Genomic DNA, 15,816 nt, shown 5'->3' with positions numbered 1-15,816 from the left:
CTCTACTCTGCATGTTTCATCTGTTTGGCTCGGAAATAGTGAAAAAAAAAGTAATACAGAATAGGGAAAGTTGCAGATTTCGGCTTCTTCTTCCATCACCAGTAGATAATTAATGAGTTGAGGGCTAGTCACTCTATTATCCACCGAATCACAGATTCCATCTTGCAGGCTTTTCTTTCCACCCGGCTATGGATTTGAGCCCAAATAATGGAATCTGGAAACTACTTGAGCAACTGGCATCTTCATCAATTCCACCTCCAAAATCCATTTCCACCCTGATCCAATATACATGCTGACTGCTTTTCTTGAGAGCTTGAGATGATCAATCAATTTGTGGTTAATCTGGTGACAGGCCAAAATTGAAATGAAATGAAACCATTTCACGTGGCACCTAAACAAGGCCTATGTTGATTGGCATTGACACAGAAAGTAAATTAATCTCTTCCAAAGACCTGCAGATAAAATCAAACTAAGCTGCTTTGGCTAATCATAGAGCTAGATCTCTTCCAAGAATCAGAAACGAAGCCCAACGTAAGGTTGTATATATCTTTGTTCTAGGAACTTCCAACTTATTGTCTTAGTTGCTTCGACTGTTCATTGACGCAGCTCGATCTGATGCATATCTTCGGAACTCTTTCTTTAACAGAAATAATAAAACTAATGCATTTTGTCACATAGAAGAAGATTGAACAAGAAAATAATAGGATTAAATTCTGAACATCTACAAAGAGAAAATCGCTTCAAAGAATTAATTAATTATATATATTCCAGATCTTCAAACATCAAATTATAAACAGTTCACTGAGCTTTAAGAAAATTTACCGTGTCAACCCTGCCGGTATACTTTCCTGTTAGACGGCATCTATACTCCACGTACCAATCGTCTGGGTAAAACTCATGGGGAGCCCTTTTCCCTCCCATCGTCGTCTCTACTTGATGGGGAAAACATGTCCCCAACTTTGACTGTGGCAGTGTATGAATTGAGATGCCAACTGCAAGGAGCGTTGGTTCAGGTTTTGATTCTTCCACAGCTGCTGGTCTGGGTTCCACTGGTTTTGGTTTCGCCGGTCCCGATTCTATTACAGTGGGGTCATTATCAAGGATATAATCGTCCAAGTTTAGATCGGAAACTGTCACAGAATCCGAATTAACATCAAACTGGGTCTGCATGAAACCGTCGGTTTGAAGCATCTTCATTGCGTCGTCTGAAGAAAGGAGAAGAGGTCGGGAGTAGCTAGGGTGGTGGAGTTTGGACTTTGGAGGGCAGAAATATAATAAAGTTTGGAGAGCTTGTTGAAGAAGGTATACACTATACTTTCGGCTGAGTGTTGTGGATGCCTGTGCATGCATCTGAGTGAGAGCACGTGCAAGTTAGCAAGATAATCAAGGATGGATTAAATGGAATTAATTGTGTTCACTAATAAAGTAATAATACACTCTGTTTTTAGTCTTTTAGTGAAGAATAGCAGTGATGAGTTGGGATTACGATACTCATCTACTGCAAAATTAGATAAAGAAAATCACCATAGATGCATTTTCATGATCCAAATCAGAAGGCTCTTGACCGTGGGATTATGGGCAAAACAAGGTGAGGCGGAGGTTAGGCAAAAACATACAGGAAATTAAGGAGAATTAATATGCTTTAAGCAGGCCCACCTAGTAGAAATTCCGGCCAATTCCCAAGGTAAAGAGAATGAGATCGTTGGGAATGGGAGCTCTCTGATCTCACAAATGACTACTACTGTTTGCACGAGATCAGTCCTTCAATTAGCAACATTCATCTAAAAATACAATTAATATTAATCTTCCTGTTTTCTACTAGACTAGAAGCTTCAGGATTTTCTGTATATATAGTTATTATATATGAGAGCCATATTGATCAACAGTTTGGAAGAAATATTTGGTTTGATGCAGCAGGTGGTAAAGGCATAAAAAGGAGCTCTCATGACTTAAGCATGAGCCCAGGATTTTGCCAGCCCTAGAATTTAACTTGTAGACATCGGTAGATTGCCATTTGTAACCACATAACGTCAGATCATGAGCTGTAGCAGTGTAGCTACATAACTGAAGTTGGACATATCGCCACTTGGGAATGCAAGAATCCAGGGAAACGTGAATAATTAAGCTAAGGAATTAGACAACCCAATTTGGGCCCTTAAATTTATTAATAGTAGGTAATGGCGAATTCAGTGTGGTATCTATATCAACCTGCTGAAATATTGTGATATGATGAAGTAGATCTCATCATCAGGAACACCATTGCAGGGTGCCGAAGTGATTTGGCACAAATACTAGCTACGACGTAGTACCAAATAAAATCTCTCTTTAAAATTTTGTGCAAGGCGCAGGAGATCATCAACTTAATTCCCATCCAAATTAATGTAATTGTATGTTGCACCACTACCACTAGCTAGTAGTGAAAGCATAAGGATCATCTCCTCAACAACCAGCTTAATTACGCCAAATAACCAATTCAACATGTTAAGGGCCTCCATTAATTATTCATAACGTACGTGTGAATTGGGAAGTTTAAAAAGCAGGAAATAGCTAGGTATTGCTATGAGTCTAACTACGGTACTGCCTTTTGATCAAATAATATTTGTTGCAGGTTAAATCGAAATTTCAACCAATTACATATATATACACATGTGACAAAATTAAACCTACTTACCATTAAGGGCTTTGACAAGGATTTATACACACCCAAAAAAAAAAATTAAGGGCTTTAACAAAGTCATAGAAATCACTGTGATGCATCTGTTAATTTTTTTGTGTTTGAATTATATTGTAGCTATTTCGATTGTATATATACATCATAGGTTTTGCCTAAGCCCTAGCCTCCACATCTGAATTTCAGGGTTGAATATTCTATATATGCATGCAAGGAAGTTGGCATCGATCCGTTCTCTTGTCTATTATATAATTGTAAGGCTTTAAAGATATCTTCGACCGAGAACATAATAGAAATATGATCATGCATCATCAGTATTCTGAAAAGCATCCCCTTCCTACAAATTGAAATATTCTCATGATGACTAAGAGCCAGAGACAAACTACTTTTAGTTTTTTACGCTTCTGCTGGTTCGAAGCTATGAGCGTTTTCTTCGCCACACATGTACGTAGTCCTCCACAGCATTTGGTTGTTTCAATTCTTCCCATCTTTAATATAATTTGGTTGGTGTGTTTGCGTACCTGTAAATAATAATCCCAACATCTCATATAGTTAACAAATAATGACCATTTTTCTGTTTGTATGTCAAATAACAAAAACGATCGATGGACGTACGAAAGATAGCACACATGTAGCTAATCCTTATTCTGTGTGGAGCTAATTATCATACAATAATTAATTGTTAATTAATATAAATCACATTAATTAGTCCAAAATAAAATTTGAATGTAAATATCAGGGCCATCAGACTTGTCTCCCCAAGATCCAAAATGATGAGTTAATTTGTATGTGACCTTTCTGGTTTTCAGTACTACTTCTCATCGAGTCATTATTAGCTTCATCACCCACGAGTTACTGGGAGATAGCATTTCTGAGTAAACTCAAGTTATGAATGTAAAACTGTAGCTTAGGCTGCGTTTGAAAATGATGCAAATGAAGTGTAAATCTTGGTTCAGGGTAAATTTGTATTCTGGCTCACTTTTGTCTATGTTTGGCAACATTACTTTTATGCATTGACAAATGACAAATCAATGTATATTTATATTGATAATAAAATGTAAAAGTACATCAATAAAAAAGAAGTAAATTTGCATTCAAGTGGGCTTTTGATAAAAAAAAGCATATACTTTATTGAAATTCATGTTTGCATCTATTATAGCTAAAAGTCTTTTTGGTAAGAAGGTAAATTTGTCTGTGCAAAACTAATCCAATTTTATAATTTATATGAACCGTTTTACTATCTACATATTTACATTGTTTCCAAACGCAGCCTTAATTACCCAAAAGAAAGGAAATAAAATTGCATATATTTGTTAAGGCCATGTTTGATTCGCTGCCAATGGCCTCAATCTTTTAATTCTTGTCGATTCTGAAAAAGAATGAACAAGAATGAGTGAGATATATATATTTGGATATTCATTTCTTGCCGAGAATTCATTCTTCCCTACCTTTTCCTTCAAGCCAAACACAACCTTAGCGTATTTTCTATTTCTTTGTGTTCGAAGGAAGCTTCAAACTACAAAGGTGCAACTCCAATTCTCCTACCTTAAGGACCTTTGAAACAAGTGAAGCTTGTGATAATGTTTTCCACATTATGCACAATAGTGGTAGTGTGGAGTTTTGGTTCTCATTTTTTCTCATTCTTTCAAGCAATGCTATTTTCTTTCTTGTTTTCTTGTTATGGGACAATCATAATGAAATCTCGAAACACAGAGGCTAACCTCTCTAAATAATGAAAGAGAGTTTCTTGTTGAGACATGATTAATTCAATTCTAAGTTCAATAAGAAGATATTTTAAGGTTCAAAGACTTGTTGAGACATGCCTTCAACTATCATTCCCCTTGCAATTATATTTCCTTCTGTTTCCAGTCGTAATTGCAACTTCCTTGAATAGCATAGAATTCCTTTTGCTACAGCCTACAAGATTCAATGGTTTTTCAACTTAAAGCCACAACCCAAAAATCCACATTCAAACAAAGAAATAGAAAACCCAAATATAATTCGATTGAAAAAAGTGGAATTATTCATTAAAATAGATTTTCGCATTGGAAAAGTAGAGTAAAGGAAGTTGTTGAGATCAAAACCAATAACAAGAAGATGACTATGGCCCTACCCATATATATATATATATATATAATGGGTTTGACTATGATATCTGAAAGACATGATATCAAACAAATCTAATAGACCCAAACCTTCCCACCCCATTTCCCTACACACCCTACCTCTTTTACTCTTTATCTCATTTTTCTTATTTAACTTGGTCCCACCAAGAGAAAATTCCTAGCTCCCCCACTGAAACAATCTAAAGTCAATCAACCAGTACCATAAAAGAGGTGATCAATTGGGTGGTATTCTATCAAAATTCAACAGGATTCTTTGATTGGTCAAAGCTCTTTTCCATACCATGTGATAAATAAGTTATTGTTCTTCTCTAATTAGAGCAATAGATCTCTCTGTGCTAGCTAGCTAGTGGGAAGATAAGGAAACCAAAAAGCAAACCTAATCCCAAGACCCAAGTCTTAGGGTTGGATTGGATTGCCTCTCAATCTTACCCAACATGCCTAGGTTGCACTCTAATTTTATGAGAATCCAAACAAACACTATCAATGAGCCCCAATTCTAGATCCAGTGCGTTTGAACTTTTAATCGGAAGGAAATTTTCCTTAATCTCAATTAATTTGTTTGTAGTGCAAATTTTACATTGGTGTAAATACATGAGAGTGAAAATAGGAAGAGTGTAAACACTGGATATTTTTTCTTTAGATTTGATTATGTCTTACTTGTTTGTGAGAAGTAAAATATGAAGAAAAGTGCAGTTCCCACCTAGATGAAAGAGAATGGAGGTAGGAGGAAGGTTATGTGTTTGGAAATGAGGTAGGAAGCAAGATGATGTGGTCCACACTTTATATTAGAAATAATTAATTGAAGTAGTAAAAAAGTAGTACAAAATTTGCAACAGTTTTTTGAGATGCAAAATTTGTATTACTCATGAGTGCAAATAAGACAAAGCAAATTTGTATTAAATAGGAATGCAAATCATAGTTACAAACAAATGGATGTAAAATTGAGTTGGGTGCAAAATTTGTATTCAATTCAAATTTACACTGCAAACAAACAAAGGCTTCAAGCAAAACTAGTGTTCAACATGTCAAAAGTGGCCCACAAACAACCGCTATGGTTATAATATCAACTATAAAAAAGCCATTTCCATAGAAAAGACAAAAGCCTATCTTGGACCCCACTTTCATCTTTCTCCTTTCTTCACAAGTGTAAGAACATGATATGCTCATATGCACGTATTAACCATTTATATGATATATGATATTTGGATTTAGCTTTAACAATTTACATGCATGAAACCCAAGGCAAAGTATCCACTTGATATAGTACTGGTGTAAAAGCAACAGCTAAGCATTGTGTGCAAGTATTTACCATATATAAGATATATGGTATTCAAATTTAACTTTTATGATTTATACAAAACCCTAAGTATTTATCTTATATATTATAGATTAATCAACATAAAAAATATCGTATTTTATGGACAAATAGTCGCCTCCATTAGTAATTACCAATATGCAGTTTAGAGACTTGTCAACTTTTATGTTTTTTCAAATCAAGACTATGGCATAATTTTTTATTAACTTCTTTCTTGTTGTGGGATCTCTCATGTTTACATTTGAAGAAGAAAAAATATCAAAATTTAAGCTCCATTTGGATAAACTTTTGCTTTTGAGCTTTTGGGTTATGGGAAATGAGCCAACAAAGTGTTTTGATCATTTGGTGATAGATACTTTTAAAAACATAAGAATTTGATGTCAAAACACTTTTAAATCCCAAAGCACAAAATCAATTGGGGCTTTGTAGGCTTTAAAAACACAAATCTTGAAGTTAATCATGTGGTGGATCTAGGATAGAGTTGATTTTCTCGAGAGGGTTGAGATATATATATATATATATATATATAATCTTTTACTTTTATGGTAATGCAAAAAAAATTATAATTAACTTTATATTAAATACCCTGTGAAAGAGAAGCCATACAAGTAGGAATCCATTACAATAAATCAAATAGAGAGTGAGAGGGAAAAGAACTCCTTGGATCGTTTTATGTTTTCCATGGGTCTTCTTGGCAAAAATAAGGAGATGATATAGGGAATAGAGGAGCTAGGGTGGGAGGAGATGAAAGGGGAGAGAGAGGGCGGGAGGTTTGGGTTGATTATAAAAGGCTTTTTTTCAAGTGAAGAAATCAATAAATGTTTTTTTTATTATTATTTTGAGGCATTAGGTGGAGGGGTATTGGAGAGTGAAATGCGGGTAAAACCATGGTTTTAAAAGGCGTTTGAAGTGAGGCAAGAGGTGGAAGTCTCAAATCAAGGCAGCCAGATTTCGCTTGACCTCAGTAGACTCAATCACAGGATAAGGAGATTAAGCCTCGGTTGGGTTGAGGCGTAGGCCTTTAGTTAGGACTTACTCCTGGATGGTTTGGGGTGGGGAAAATGTTTTAATGATGGGTAAATTTGAAAAAAAAAAATTAGAAAAGTAAAAGCCGCAAAAGTTTAGGCTTCCATCGAGCAAACCTTCATTCTCAGACCGAATTCAGGGGGTTTTCTCAGTTCCCACCGAACTCTTAGTCTGTACTCTCTAGTGGCTTCCTCGATATTCAATCTTCGAGGAGGGACCTAAGTCGAATTATACAGGTTAGTCATCTATCATCATCATCATCTTCTTCTTCTTCTATGAATCGCTGTGACTTGTGAAATCGTTGTAACTTTGTCTTCAATCCTTCTTCCTCTCCCCACTGAACACCGCTTGGATGGTTGCATTTGTTTTAGAAAATTTCTACACCACCGATTCACTGAATACCGCTTGAAAGTCAAATGGTTAATGCCAATATGATGCTGGTTTCTGGGTATCGGTGGGCCCTCTTAAGCCTTCCTTGAACTCCCGTGAGGCTAAAACGACTCCATTTGGATGATAAAAGAGTGGACTTTTATGAACTGGTCATAGGAAAGGACACATGGCAACAATGCGAGATTCACCTGGATGATACAGCTCAAGGATCAGCCAACTTGGGGTTGTTACAATCATTTGCAATCATATATTTTGTATTTACAATTACCGTTCTGTCATGGCTTTCTGATGTAACGATCTGAGACGGTCCTTTATATGTTCTGAATCATCCACTAAATGAATATCAATCAATTACTATATCTTTCTCTTTATTTCGTGCCTTCCCTGAGAGTTGGTCTCGAATCCCCTCTTTGAACGGTGCTAGCATTACAGCTCAAGGGAATCCTCTATTCTTATCAACGAAGGAAAGAGTTTCATATAATGGACAAAACTAAAACAGAGTGGATAAGTTTTCCACCAAACATAGGCATCGATGATAAAGGAGTCGGTATCTAACTAACTAATGTTAGACAAAACTAAAAGTCTAAAACAGAGCACCTATCGAGATTCCATCTCCACGAATGAATTCCATTTTTTGTCCTTCACCGTATTCAGCGTTGGGACATTATGGTTTGGTTTCTTCTATAATTGGCTTTGTAACCTTTACCATGTAATGCAGAAATTCACCATTTCAAGAAAAACAGCTTGGGTTTACCCCAAATTGAACGTCAATGCAACTGGGTTCAAGATTCCACATCATACTAATTACTCATTAAAGCATTAGCTTTCCTAACTAGTCTCTTTGTTAACCATTGCCTACAGAATTACATTATTAATAGCATAAATTATAAAGACCCCCTTTACTATGACTACGAGACAATGGCTCCCTTCCGTTAGCCTTTCGTTGTAATACTTTTTTAATCCCCATATTACCCTTATAATAACTATTCGGACAATTGGAAAAAAAAACATTGTTCATCTTCCCCGATCTTACGATACATGAATAGCAATGACGGTAATCCCCTCTGTCTCAGATTCCTTTACATTTCTCCCTCTCTCCCTCTCTCTCTCTCACCCGATTTCTCTTCTTCCCCTTCCCCTTTCTCTCCTCCCCTTTCTTCTTCCCGCTTTACTCTATTTTCCTTTCCTCTCGGCCATAAAACCCTACACGCTGCAAAAGAAGGGCTCAAGGCCCAGGACGTAGAAGGCACGACCAAGCACGCGAATGCCACCAAGGAGGTCATCGATCAGTTACTCGCTGCTGGCTGCTACAAAGAAGAGGACAGGGAACAGCGACATGGATTGGTACACACTTCTCAACATCCCCTGATGTTGCATCTGCTTCGGTGGGTTATTGCCGAACCCAACCATGTATGATCTACCTAATGGGTTTTTCGAAGCAAATAATCCATCTACAATTAATTTCCAGAAGAAGAATTCGGTTAATCTGATCCAGGTTGGGCATGTTAGCGCGTGAGACTTCGAGAGAGGAGAGACCAAAGAGAGATTAATCTCATTACCTGTTTTTTGGCGAATGTCATGAGATCTTTCCAGTCAAACTCCTTGTTCCCGCATGCCACCTTCTGGTTGTATTTAGGAAGCACATTCTGTAGACACTAAACAAGAAAACAGTGCCTGTAACATACTGTGTGTTGGCTCCATCTCTGAGCTGAATCAACCCACCTAAAAATTCAAAAGTACTAGTATCAGTTGCTGCTTCAAGTGGATTACTTATGGTGGTGTGTGTTGAATAAGATACTCTAGGTAGCAAGGGACAAACCTGGAGTGAAGTAGACCTGCTTATAGGGGCTCTCAGGAAGCACATAACATACAAAGCTGTCAGCCTACTTTTTGAATTCTAGACTTTTCTCCCCTCCAAAATACAACTCCAAAAGAGAAAACTGAGCTGAGCTTCTATTATATATATATATACTAGTGGGGACTTGTGCGATGCACGGGATTTATTACGCGAAAGCTAAATAATAGAAAGGGTTATTTACTAAAATACCTCTTATAATTTCATGGATTTACTAAAATCTACCTTATAGTTAAAATTTTACTAAAACACTACTTATAATTTGCAATGGATTTAATCAATCTTTCATTAGATGACAGTGGAAAATTACAATGTTGACCCTAATGTTCATTTAAATAAATTTAATCAAAATAAAATAAAAAAATACCATTTTTGCCCTTTGTAAGTCACGGGCAACCACTCTATTGGCTATATTTGGTTAATTTTGTTTTCTGTACAAAAAAAAGTGTTAAGGGTATTTTTGAAATAAAAAATCATGGGCCTAATGGCAAAACAAACACTCATAAATGAAAGATTTATCAAGTAAATAACTTGTAAAATATATGAGATGTTTTAATAAAATGAGAACTATAAGGTAGGTTTAAGTAAATATGTAAAACTATAAGATGTGTTCTAGTAAATGACCCTAATAGAATCACATAAGAGTACACAATTGTTTTATATTTTTCAACTTATTAAATAATTAATAATTATTCATAAAACCGACCAACCCGATCAACTCGACCTAAGTTGGTCGGTTTTCTAGTATTTTAGGTCAGCTTTGGTTCAAAATTTCCCAATTTGACCAAGTTGGATCAATTTCACTTTGGCCATTTGTAAATTAACCAAAATCGAACGACCTAACCATGGATATAAATTTTAATATGGAAAAGTGAGAAATTTCTCATATTTCTTAGTCTAAAATATTTTATATCATAAATCTAATTTTAAAATTTATTTTTTAATAATTGCACTATAATTTTTAAAATTTAATTTAATTTTTAAGTTTAAATCTTTTGAACCAACTGACCAAACAAAAAAACGACCCAAACCGATACAACTTGAGTGGGTCGATTTTCACAAAAAGTCAGTCGGTTTCAGTTGACCAACTCCCCAACCTGACCAGGTCAATTTGGTTGGCCAAATAGCCTACGACCAAACCGAACCAACTCATGAACAATCATAATTTTAGCTAAATTAATAGTCTCATCTCTGATAAATAACAATAGTTTAATCTCTAATAATTATTAAAATTTTATAACAAAAACACACGATTATTGAAAATATATTGATAATGAAAATTTACAATAATTACAAAAATACAATAAATACTAAAAATATATTAACTTAGCTAATAAAAAGTATAATGTCAAATAATAGTTTAATCTCTAATAAATATTAATCAATAAGTTATAACAAAAACACAATAAGTACAATAAAATAAATTTAAAAATTTCACTAATAGTAGTTTAATCTTCAATAATTATTGAAAGTTTTCTATTAAATAACAAAACAAAATAAATTTATACATAATCATTGAAAATACATTTATCACAAAAACAGTAAATAATTACTGAAATATAACAAATATTAATTTTAGTATATATAATTATATAATAAATACAGATTAAGAGTTTAAAATTATTATTAATAAATATTAATTTTTTTGAAAGTTATTTTCTCGAATTATTACTTGATATAAGTGAAATTAGTTATTTACAATATTATGTAAAAATATTAAATTATTATTAATTTAAATATTATGCTATAATTATTTTTTTACTTTTCATAAAATTTTAAATTTATTACATAATTCATTTTTTTAACTATTTAAAATCTATTTATGTTAAATATTTTGTTATTTCAAATACCCAGCTATTTAAATACTTAAATAATATGTAAACTATTTAAATTTTAAAATATTAGTTATTTATGGAATTTAATTATCCATAAAATCATAATTTATACTATTATTACATAGTTTCATTATTAATTTTGTAATATATTAAATTATTATTGATTTCAATATTATGTTATAATTATTTTTTGCTTTAAAGAAATTTTTTAAATTTATTACATAATTTCATTATTTTAACTATTTAGAAACTAGTTATGATAAATATCTAGTTATTTAAATATTTAAATAATATATAAAATTTTTAAAATTTTTTTTTATTTGAATTTTATTTATTTAAAGCTATTACATTTTATTAAATGTTTGAAAAACACTAAAATTGATCCAGAAAAGCATAATTTAAATTGTTAGTACATAATTTCGTGATATATTTTGTAAGAATATAAAATTATTTATTAGATAATTTCGTTATTTTAACTATTTAAAATATTGTTATGATAAATATTTAGTTATTTACATATTTAAATAATCTATAAAATATTTAAATTTTTTTGTTATTTGAATTTTATTTATTTAAAGCTATTACATATTATTAAATATTTGAAAAGCATTTAAATTGATAATCCAAAAAAATATAATTTAAATTGTTAGTACATAATTTTGTGATATATTTTGTAAAAATATAAAATTATTTTTTTGTGTTTTTAATAAATATTTTAAAGTTATTATATAATTTTGTTAGAATATTTAAATAATTCTTAAATTTTTTAATCTAAACTTTCTTTAGATAGATATAGATAAAAAGTAAGGGAGAGGATAAATTGGAATTAGAGATAATCTAGGAGAGAAACTCTCTACTAAATTAGAGATAATTTAGAAGATAAATAGGAAGAGATAATTTAGGGGAAAGTGGGGGAGGTAGTTTAGAATAAATTTTAGGAAAATAGATTATTTAGGTTATTGGTAAAGTGCATCTCATTGGTTGTTTCAAAATAGACATGGAATTAAAAACAAAAAAAATGAAAAAAAAAAAATATATATATATATATACACCGAAATAATAGGAGAATTAAAATAATTAGAAGGATAGAGATCTTTTAATGTACTGCAGATAGAAGGATTTGGGCTCCAGCATATTTTTGATCCCAGCTGAATTCAACAACACTTGCACTGATGGTTTCCTCTTGAATGTATTCTAAAAACACTGGCTTCATGGTAGCCATGTATAACCACGAAGTTGCCCACAGCAGCTCATCCTGCATTTTAACCCAATTATGTTGATGTTGAAAGAGAGACACAGAAACAGACACAGAGAGAAAAAGGGAGAAATTACATTATAGCCAGAATAAGAGCAATAGAATGGGCACTCTCCATCAAAGGTTCCTTTTGAAAACAGAAAGAGCTGCACATCAATGACCAACAAGATAAAGAATAAAACAAGTCCAATTAATAAATTAAGTGGTTGTTAAACCATATAAATTAAAAGAAACAACATCCCCCCATGATGAAATGTAGTTGTTTAATTACCACTTTTGCCTTGTTGAGGAGCTTACGAGAATACGAACGATTTGTTTTCCTGAAAACAGTGGAGGAAGCAGCCAATACTGCAACTGTCTCAGCTGCAATTTCTGCACCAGGGGTGTTGCTGTCGATCTTTAGAAGTATTCTCGGGGAATCCATGTTTTCCGGTCGCACCCAACACTAGTGATCTTTAACTGGGTCTCCCACCTTTTCATCAAGAAACAAAACGTTCCAATTCATCATAAATCTAAACGAACGGCGTGTTGCGTTTGGAACTAGCCTTGAGAAAATAATATATTCCCCAGCGAACGGCGTCCTGTACATTGTGCAATTACCCTGCTACTTGTAATTCTGCACGATAAAAGATGGCACCCCAGGCCAGGGTTGTAATGGTCAAAAGCCATGGGGAGACCATACTTGACATTGTCTCCTGAATCATAATAACCCCCAACAAGATCCACCTGAAAGCAAACAGAGAATTTGAATTCAGAAATTCCTTGAAATATCTGATTAATTACTTTTCTTTTAGGTGACTGAATGTCAGAGAGAGAGAGAACTACATAAGCAAGTTTTCCACCTTCAAGCCCAGAGTCTCCTCTCCAACGAAGCCTACAATTTGAAGGGAGCTTCCCTGACCTCTGTGCCTTCAACCTGCAACGAGTTGTGGCAGTTATGGTCGAGAGGAACGGAAAACAGAGGAAAGCGGGAAAAAGAAAGGGGAAGGGGAAGAAGAGAAATCAGGGGAGAAAGAGAGATAGAGAGAGAGAAATGTGAAGGAATTTGAGGTACCACCTGTGCTGTTTATGTATAGTGAGGTTGGGGAAGATAAATAGTATTTTTCTCTTAATTATCCTTATTATAAGGGTAATATGGGGATTAAAAAATATTGCAACAGTGTAATTCAACAAGAGCTAACTAAAGGGGTCTTTGTCTCATAGTCATAGTATAGAGGTCTTTATCCCAAAACAAAGTATAGGAGAATTTCTATCATAGACCCTATAGTACAGGGGGTCTTTGTAATTTACCCTTATCAATATTGTATTTTGGAAAAAATGGATCGAACTTTGGTAAAATCTTCAAACAAAATCAAGAAGATAGAACATAAGTAAATGAATCAAAACTATGAAGGAAAGTAGAAACGAAAAATAAAAATAAATTTGTAAGACCTTTTGTTGTTTGGATTTTGGAACTATATTTTGTTATTTGGATTTGAAATTTTATTAGAATTATGTTTTGTTTTGAATGACCACTTAAGATTACATTTGTTTGGGGTGAAAAATCGAATCTGGATAAATTTTACACCCCGATTCGATTTTATTAGCGTTTGATAAACATGTAATTTTACACCGAAATCGATTCATCGGTGTAAAATTACATTTTAATTTAAATTTACATCGAGAATCGATGTAATAAATACATCGAAATTTATTACATCGGTAGCTCTCTCTCTCTTCTACTTCTCCCTTCTTCTTCTTCTCCTTCTCTCTCTCGCTCGCTCGCACGCTCGCTCTCTTTCTCTCTTCTCCTTCTCCTCTTCTTCTTCTTCTCCTTCTCTCTCTCTCTTCTCCTTCTCTCTTCTTCTTTTTCTCCTTCTCTCTCTCTCCTTCTTCCCCCCCTTTTTTCTCTTTCCGTCACCATGGCTGCCACCTGACTCGATGTTTTTTCCGGTCTCCACTACACCCTGACGCCCTCCTCACTGAACTCTTCAGTCTTCACTCACCCTTGAGAGGAGACCCTCACTCATTCCCACCTATTCCCCCCCTTCTCCCCTCCCTGAGGCAGAGCGTTTAATAGAATAAAACCAGCCACAAGAAAGTTTTAGCTTTTCTTATTCTTCTTCTTCTTCTTCTTCATTCATGCTCTGTTTCTCATAGAAACTAGCGCATTGAACGTTTCATAGTTCCGTTCTTCTTATTAATCGTCTCCATTGTTTCTTTTGCAGGTAAAAAAGGCTACCAAAACGTCTCAAGTCTCAGGGTCTCAACCGAGTCAAGCTCTACGACACCGACGCTACCGTTCTCAGAGCCCTTGCCGGTTCAGGAATCAGCGTCGTTGTTACCCTACCCAACGGGCAACTCTCCTCAGCTGCCAAGCGACAGTTTTATACCGACACTTGGGTCCAGAAAAAACATCCCCGCTTACTGCCCATCCACCCAAATCCACGCCATTGCCGTCGGGAACGAAGTCTTCGTGGATCCACACAATAGAACCGAGTTCCTAGTCGCAGCAATGCGCAACGTTCACGCCGCGCTCGTTAAATATAACCTCGACTCTGCCATTAAGGTGTCCTCTCCCATAGCCCTTAGTGCTCTTCAGTCCTCCTACCCGTCTTCTGCGGGATCTTTCAAAACCGAGTTAGTCGCTGCCATTTATCGTTATAAGCTACAGCGGCAGACACCATTTCTTTCTGATAAATCTCCCGCTGTATGCCTGCAATGGCCGATCGGTATTTTACACTCTCACCGAACTATCGTGTCTGAACTCCATTCATATAAAAGTGCATTTACACGAGAAACAAATGCAGCCTAATGTGAAAGTTCTTTCTTTTTGGAACTATATCTTAGTTTCTTATGATTGAAAGTTCTTATTAATTCATCTTTTAAGTTGAATATGAATTATGAAATAAAGAACACTCTTCTAAGTCTCAATTTGTTATTTTTTATAGGAATTTGCAATTTTGAGCTCCAATAATTTATATTTTGTGATTTTCACTATTGAATTACATTACATGTGCTTTCTAAGTAGCTAAGGTACATTCATTTGATCCCATCTTCTTTTTTATACAACTTTTCTTCTGTAGTTCAGACTACATAGGTTGTATTGTAGAAATAAATTCTATATGATACTTACTAGTTGCTTAGTTACTAGTTATTTATTAATTAACTTAGACTTCATAGAAGTAATCTTAAAAATATTTTAACAATAAACAATTATTGAACCATTGATACATTAAATAAGTCACAAATTGTAAAAAACCTTTTTTTACTATTTGCTTAGTTAGTAGGTGATTGTCAAAAACCTTTTTTTCCTAAGTCTAACAAAAGTACAAAATCACAAAAGGAAAAAATTGTAATGCCA

At 34.1% G+C, this 15,816-nt stretch overlaps 1 pseudogene; it reads right to left on the bottom strand.

The window, feature by feature from the left end:
* Positions 1 to 8,818: 8,818 nt before the first annotated feature.
* Positions 8,819 to 14,906, bottom strand: LOC104597347 (endoglucanase 16-like; annotated as a pseudogene).
* Positions 14,907 to 15,816: the final 910 nt, after the last annotated feature.

Source organism: Nelumbo nucifera, chromosome 2, assembly GCF_055504915.1.
Source record: "Nelumbo nucifera cultivar China Antique chromosome 2, China Antique-T2T, whole genome shotgun sequence".
Classification (NCBI taxonomy): domain Eukaryota; kingdom Viridiplantae; phylum Streptophyta; class Magnoliopsida; order Proteales; family Nelumbonaceae; genus Nelumbo; species Nelumbo nucifera.
This window is presented reverse-complemented; position numbering and strand designations above follow the sequence as displayed.